The sequence below is a fragment of the Podarcis erhardii genome (assembly GCF_964252035.2).
Source record: "Podarcis erhardii genome assembly, chromosome: 6".
NCBI lineage: Eukaryota > Metazoa > Chordata > Lepidosauria > Squamata > Lacertidae > Podarcis > Podarcis erhardii.
In genome coordinates this window covers 51117755-51124264 of record NC_138510.1, presented here as the reverse complement: position 1 = coordinate 51124264, position 6510 = coordinate 51117755, and the positions used below count along the sequence as shown (strand labels likewise).

At 42.3% G+C, this 6510-nt stretch overlaps 1 long non-coding RNA gene across 5 annotated transcripts in view; it reads left to right on the top strand.

Moving 5' to 3' along the window:
• Positions 1–99: 99 nt before the first annotated feature.
• LOC309343745 overlaps positions 100–6510 on the top strand; it is a 52278-nt gene continuing 45867 nt past the window's right edge. The window contains exons 1-2 of one of the 5 annotated variants that reach the window (XR_014157374.1): positions 422–887; positions 3605–3984. This is a non-coding gene — a long non-coding RNA (uncharacterized lncRNA). Of the gene's footprint in view, positions 191–262; positions 361–421; positions 888–3604; positions 3985–6510 lie in introns of those variants that run through there. The other 4 variants (XR_014157372.1, XR_014157373.1, XR_014157375.1 and 1 more) reach the window with 4 other exon arrangements.

Here is a 6510-nt window from a genome sequence, read left to right as displayed (position 1 = left end):
CTCATAGGCCATCTGCAATGCCAATCACAAAAGTCTCGTCCTCCGTCAGGCCCCCCCCTTCGTCGCCGCGACGACTGGTCGGATTAGTGCCCCCTGCTGTGAAAGTAGTTCCGAAGCTATTTTACGGCTGCGCGAGGCGATATTGCGACTTTGTTTGTTCGAACGACCATAGGCCGCCCCCTCCGCTCGAGTCAGTAAAGAAACCGCTCCGTCTTTCTCTCGCTCCCTTTTTTTCCGCCCCTTACTCCATATTCCCAAGCGGTCTCCGCCCACAACGAGATTCACGTACTGTAATTATAGTTCCGATCCAGTCAGCAAGGAGAAATGTGTGAATCGGCTCGACCATAGAATAGCCAATCAGTGAGGAAGGGAGTCTTGTCGTTAAGCAGACTTTGTGTTTGTGGGGAGACGCTGAGAGAGGGAGGGAGTCTCCAGCGTTGGTGAGGGGGTTATCTAATAACCGTCTTCATATTGAAAGGAGAAGCGGCATAAGGGTTTGTTGATATAGGGGACAGCAGCGTGCGCGATACCCTGTTATTATTTTGTACGTCTGCTTTTCATTTTACTTAAGCCCTGAAAGCGAAAACATGTTAGTTGAATTTCCTCGACGCAAGGAGAAATTACTGTCGTTCCTTTATTTACTTCTCAGCGCTGACGCTGGAGCCCAATTCCAACATGGCTCGGTTTTAAACTGGCGAGGTGGCAAATCTGTATTGTTTATTGTTTTACCAAAGTGATTGTAGAATCGTAAAACTGGAAGGGACTTCCAAGGGTCATCTAGTCCAACAGCCTGCGACTCAGAAGTCACAACTAAGGAATCCCAGAGACATGGCCACCTCTGTTTAAAAACATCCAATGAAGAAGGGAGAGGCATGTTGTACATACCGGTACAGTAATAATTTAGTAACAATTCGGAAGTTAGGCAGGGGTTACTGGAGGGAGAAGGCTTTTTTCTGCACAGGTGTCCTGACTAAATAAGAGATAGGGAATCTACAGCCCTCCAGATATTGTGGGATTACAGATCCCATCATCCCCAGCCAGAGTGGCCAATGGTTAGGGGTGATGCCAGTTGTGCTCCACCAGCATCAGGAGGACACTACATTGGCCGCCTCTAAGAGATGCATGACAGAATCACACCAGGGGCAATAGAGTTACAGAAACCAACAATTGCCCAAATGTTTCTTTCTATATTACTCTTAAAAGTGAACCTAGCAGAGGCTGGGACTGTTAATCTTTAATCATATAATATCTAATCTTTGAATGGTTTCCAGAGAGAGACTAATATCCGTAGACTGGCCTTACAGACATAAGAAGAGCCTGCTGGATCAGGCCAACGGTCCATCTAGTCTAGCATCCTGTTCTCACAGTGGCCATCCAGATGGCTGTGGGAAGCCAGCAAGCAGGATTTAAGCACAAGAGCACTGTCCTTTCACTGTGTTATCTACCAGGCAGTCTCATCTGTTGACTATGAGGAACATGAATTTAAGGCATAATGGATTCCAGAATAAATTCTGGTTTGCCAGTAACAAGATATCATTCATTTGGCATAGGGTAAGGCAGCACCAGACCCATGGCTAGAAAGGGGTACTACTAACAGGCAGGGAAATGTGGAGCCCAGTTCTAGCCATGTTTACTTATCTCACTGGTTTCATTTGAATTTGCTCCAATGTAAGCATGGACAGTATTGCAGCCATTCATCTTCATGTTTATTATTGGGTTCAATTGTTCTTCAGTTTTCTGCCGCAAACAGCCTAACACTATTTATCTGGTAATAAGCCCTATGTAATTTAATAGGACTCACTTCTGAGTGGACAGCTCATAAAATTAATGCAGCACACAATTTTCATATGTTTACTACCTTTAAATCTACATGCAAAATCAAATACCAGCTGATTTAGGGCTGTGGAAAACTTTCCAGAAATGTTTATGGAAATTTTCACAATTTATCCCCGCCCCCCGCCAGTAAGCCCACATCACTAACTGAACTGATGCCTTTCTTACTGGGCTTATTTTAATATTAATACAGGGCATACATGTTGAAAATGACCCCTTTGTTTGAAACAGTACAGTTGTCTTTTAAAATCTTGCCTAGAACTGAAGATTTATGCTGGGCAGAGATCTGATTCTAGCTTGATCCCAGATCACCTTCTGAGGAAAGACCAATACACCCCTCCGGCTACGTTGGGTATCTCTAATCCTGAGGAAAAACCAAGCATGCTTGTCATATTTATAGAGACTCTTTACTCACATTAGTATGCCATGGCTGAAAAAAGCATTAACCACCAGAAACAGCGCTGTCACCAGCAATAGACACTGATGCAAGCCCTAGAAGGACAGGGATCCATGTACTTACTTAAAATTATAATCTATCCTGAGTCACATGGATGGTTTGGGCTATAAAAAAAATAATACAGTGGTGCCCTGCAAGACGAATGCCTCGCAAGACGAAAAACCCGCTAGACGAAAGGGTTTTCCGTTTTTCGAGGCGCTTCACAAGACGAATTTCTCTATGGGCTTGCTTCACAAGACGAAAACGCGATTTTTTTCGCTTTCCCTCCCCTTTTTCTAAGCCGCTAATAGCCGCTCAGCCGCTAATAGCGCTAATCCGCTAAGCCGCTAATAGGGTTGCTTCGCAAGACGAAAAAACTGCAAGACGAAGAGACTCGCGGAACGCATTCTTTTCGTCTTGCGAGGCACCACTGTAACTGTATGTCCTAGTGAGCCACTTGTTTGGCAAGGTTGCCCAGGTCAGACCTCAATGACCATGCGAGTCAAATTCTCCTTTCCCAGCATTTAATTAGGATGGTCCTATTGAACCAGTAGAATTGCTGGGAAATTTTCCGGAAAACCTCTCAGCCACTGATGAGAAATGTCAGTTATTCTTGGGAACTCCTAAGGTTTGAGACAGTAGCACCTGCAAATTTTGGAACAGAAGAAATAAAGACAAGTTAATAAAATGTTGCTGGCTGGTCTCCAAAGACTTCCATAGACACGGTCTAAAAAACTTTGGTTATCCTGAGAGAGCAAGCAGATGACTGACGACTAACTGTGAGGGAAACGCTGTGTGTTCTCAGCTTCTCCATAGGTCTGGCAGGCACGTTGTTTCATTACTAAAGTCCTGGAGCAACTTTTAATATCATTCAGGATGACGCAAGCCATTTTTTATGATGATAAATGGTCTAGAATCACCACCAAAGGAAGCATGTAAGGCTGGTGACACATTTATTGTTACCATGGCTGCTCCTGGCTGGAGATTACTTATTAAAAACCAGCAAGAGGGCAGCAGTAGACAGCTGTTTGAAGGGACCAGAATTATTCCTGCTCTCAGACACAATCATAGCCAGAATGAGTGAGAGGAACTTTCTGCCTTCGGCGAAAGTAATAAATGAAAATATTGCTTTAAGTGGCAAGGGGTAGGAGAGTTTTCCCCCACCCCCTAGATTTGGATCATATCTGATCCTTCTATGTGGAATGAATTGAATCGATTGCAATCTGATTTTACAATAATGTTTTCATGTTTGAAATAATACCTTTATTTGAGCAAATGCATATTTTAAACCAATTAATTCAAAGTGTTCTTTCTTTGGCTATGTTTGTACTTCAGGGCTGAACTACATGAGCCATATCTCTTTTTTATTCTGTGGATTTATGCATTTTTATTTTTGGCTAAGCTACATTAGTTTATCAGCCTTCTCTAATCCCAGTTTTAAATGTGGACAATCAATTCTGTGGTGCATTTCTAAGAGGTTTTGTGTCAGTTTTGAAAGCAGTGGCAATGAAGCCTCTGGTTCCTGAGTTGGCTGAGCTACTATGAGGTTTAACAGTTTCTGTGAACATTCCATCTGCTGAGGGAGATTATTAGGCTGTGGCTTCATATTGCTCCAACTTTGCCAGATGAAGTAAACGAAACAAAATCTCTCACATGGAGAATATGGACTGGAAAGCGCAACAGGAAGAGGTCCCAGGAGGAAGCAGCACTCACAGGTAAGCAGCCTGAACACATGGAGGCTAAAGGAAGGTATTCCAGAAATGGAAAGCTGAGGGAAGGTTGGATAAGGCAGAGAGGGGTCTGGGGAAAACAAGAACAGAAAAAGATGGTTTAGAAGAGTGAGATAAAAAATGAGCTAATGAAAGGGGAAAGAGTTTGTGTGTTATTGGTAGGAGTGCAAAACTGGTCAAGTTGTCTAAAGAAAGTGAGTACACACTTGAGTACACGCAGAAAGAGTGTACACATTCAAAGGAGCTGAGGAAATAGCAGGTGGCAGAAAGCTGAAGAGACTAAGGGCCTAACCAAATGCACACATGTGTATTAAATGCTCAGTGAAAGTTTGAATATAAAGTAGGGTAGTGGTGGTGAGAAGATTAACCTTTTACTCTAAAATAAGTTTGGGGAGCAAAATCTACTCCCTCCCCTGCCTTAGCTATGTACTTCACTGTTTTATGATGCCCCTCCCCTTCAGCTCAGCTCTGATACCAAAAGTGAGGGGGCGCATCTTAAAACATCAGAAAGTAAGGTGAAAACACTAACAGCATGGACTAAAGAGTGAAGACCTCCCTCCCACCACAAAAGAGGAAGAATAAATTTTGAATCTTCAAACTAATCTTCAAATTCAAACCAGCAGTCAGGCAGGAGGAAGGGAAGTGTGTACTGGAGGAAGACACTTGATGGCTCCAATTTTCTTTCCCAGCCATATATCTTCCTGGCACTAGCTGTTTTTTTACCCTAAGCCTTCTACTTAGAATCTACTTAGAATGGTTGGACAGTGTTCTCGAAGCTACCAACTTGAGTTTGACCAAACTGCGGGAGGCAGTGGAAGACAGAAGTGCCTGGCATCCTCTGGTCCATGGAGTCACGAAGAGTGAGACACGGCTAAACAACGACAACAAGCCACTTTTTGTTTCTGTCAACCCAAAGGAAAGGATGCAGACTGTCCTTTATGTGTATCTTAATTTTGTTAAGCAGCTCCTTTTCACAGAATTCCTCTTGTACAAAAACATTTAAAAATAAAAATTAGCCTTGCAGTACAAGAGGTGTGGGGTTGCGGGTGGCACTGTAGGTTAAACCTAGGACTTGCCGATCAGAAGGTCGGCGGTTCGAATCCCCGCAATGGGGGGAGCTCCCATTGCTCGGTCCCTGCTCCTGCCAACCTAGCAGTTCGAAAGCACATCAAAGTGCAAGTAGATAAATAAGGTACTGCTCCGGTGGGAAGGTAAACGGTGTTTCTGCTTAGTCATGCTGGCCACATGATCCGGAAGCTGTACGCCGGCTCCCTCAGCCAATAAAGCGAGATGAACGCTGCAACCCCAGAGTAGGTCATGACTGGACCTAATGGTCAGAGGTCCCTTTACCTTTACCTTACAAGAGGTGTGAAAGGTAATGGGGAAGAAAGAAATTGGCATGGGAACAACTCCAAATCCTTTCCTGGCTTGAACTGCTCTTGTGCAAACCCAAATTTCTATTTCTATTTTTTATTTTAAATAATATTTATTACTTTTAAAACTTACAAAAAGGAAAGAGAAGAAAAAAGACAAAAAGAAAACAACAACAAGAAAAGGGAAAAACAATACAATACAATATATAAACAATACAAAACACAACATTAACCTAAACAAAACAAAACAAAACAAAAACAATTTAAAAACATACATTGTACCATTTCAGTAGTCTATCTTTCATACCCTTGTTTCATCGACCTCCTCTCACCTCCCTTTTTGTATTCCACTTCTATTAATTGTTTCAGCAATTCCTTTCCATCTTTCTCTATTTTCTGTCATATAAATATCTTAACTTATTTTTACCCTTATTTTCCATTAATACTATAATGCTTATTTATGCTTAACTCCTTATAACATTTCAACTAAAGCCATAAGATTTCATTCCAACATTTTTCTAACACTCAGTAATTTTACAATATTTCTATTTCTGAAAATAAACTTTAAAACTTTTTCCAATCTGCTTCCACCATCTCTTCTCCCTGGTCTCGGATACTGCCAGTCATTCGTCAATTCCAAATAGTCCATCAACCTGGTGATCTTCTGTCCGAGGCTCTTAACTCTTTTCCAAGTCCCTTCTGTAGGTCTTCTTCAAATTTATACATGCACTTTACTTTGTCTTCTACTGATCTTGTTCTTATTTTCCTTCCTTTAATACTGAAGAGCAGATCTCGGGGAAGCTCCAACCTAGCAATGCTTTTATTCCTTCTCGACAGGTCAACCAAATCTCCATGGTTAAATCTAAAATCCATAAGGTATTTCAGGACATGTTTCAAAATTCCTCCAAATCCAAAGGCCCCCACAGCTCCAATCTCCTCATGACCCAAGTCCAAATCCCAAAAGTCAGTAAATCCCTGCATGAAGGGATCTGTCCAACTTTCCTTCTCCAGTCCAGGCAGGGCTCCGATCCTCAAAATCTGACTTTTTCTAAAATCAGTCATAAAAGGCCTCAACTTATAGTCCTCAATTTGCCTCTGTAAGGCTGGGACTCCCACTTGTATTACTTTAGGTTCAACA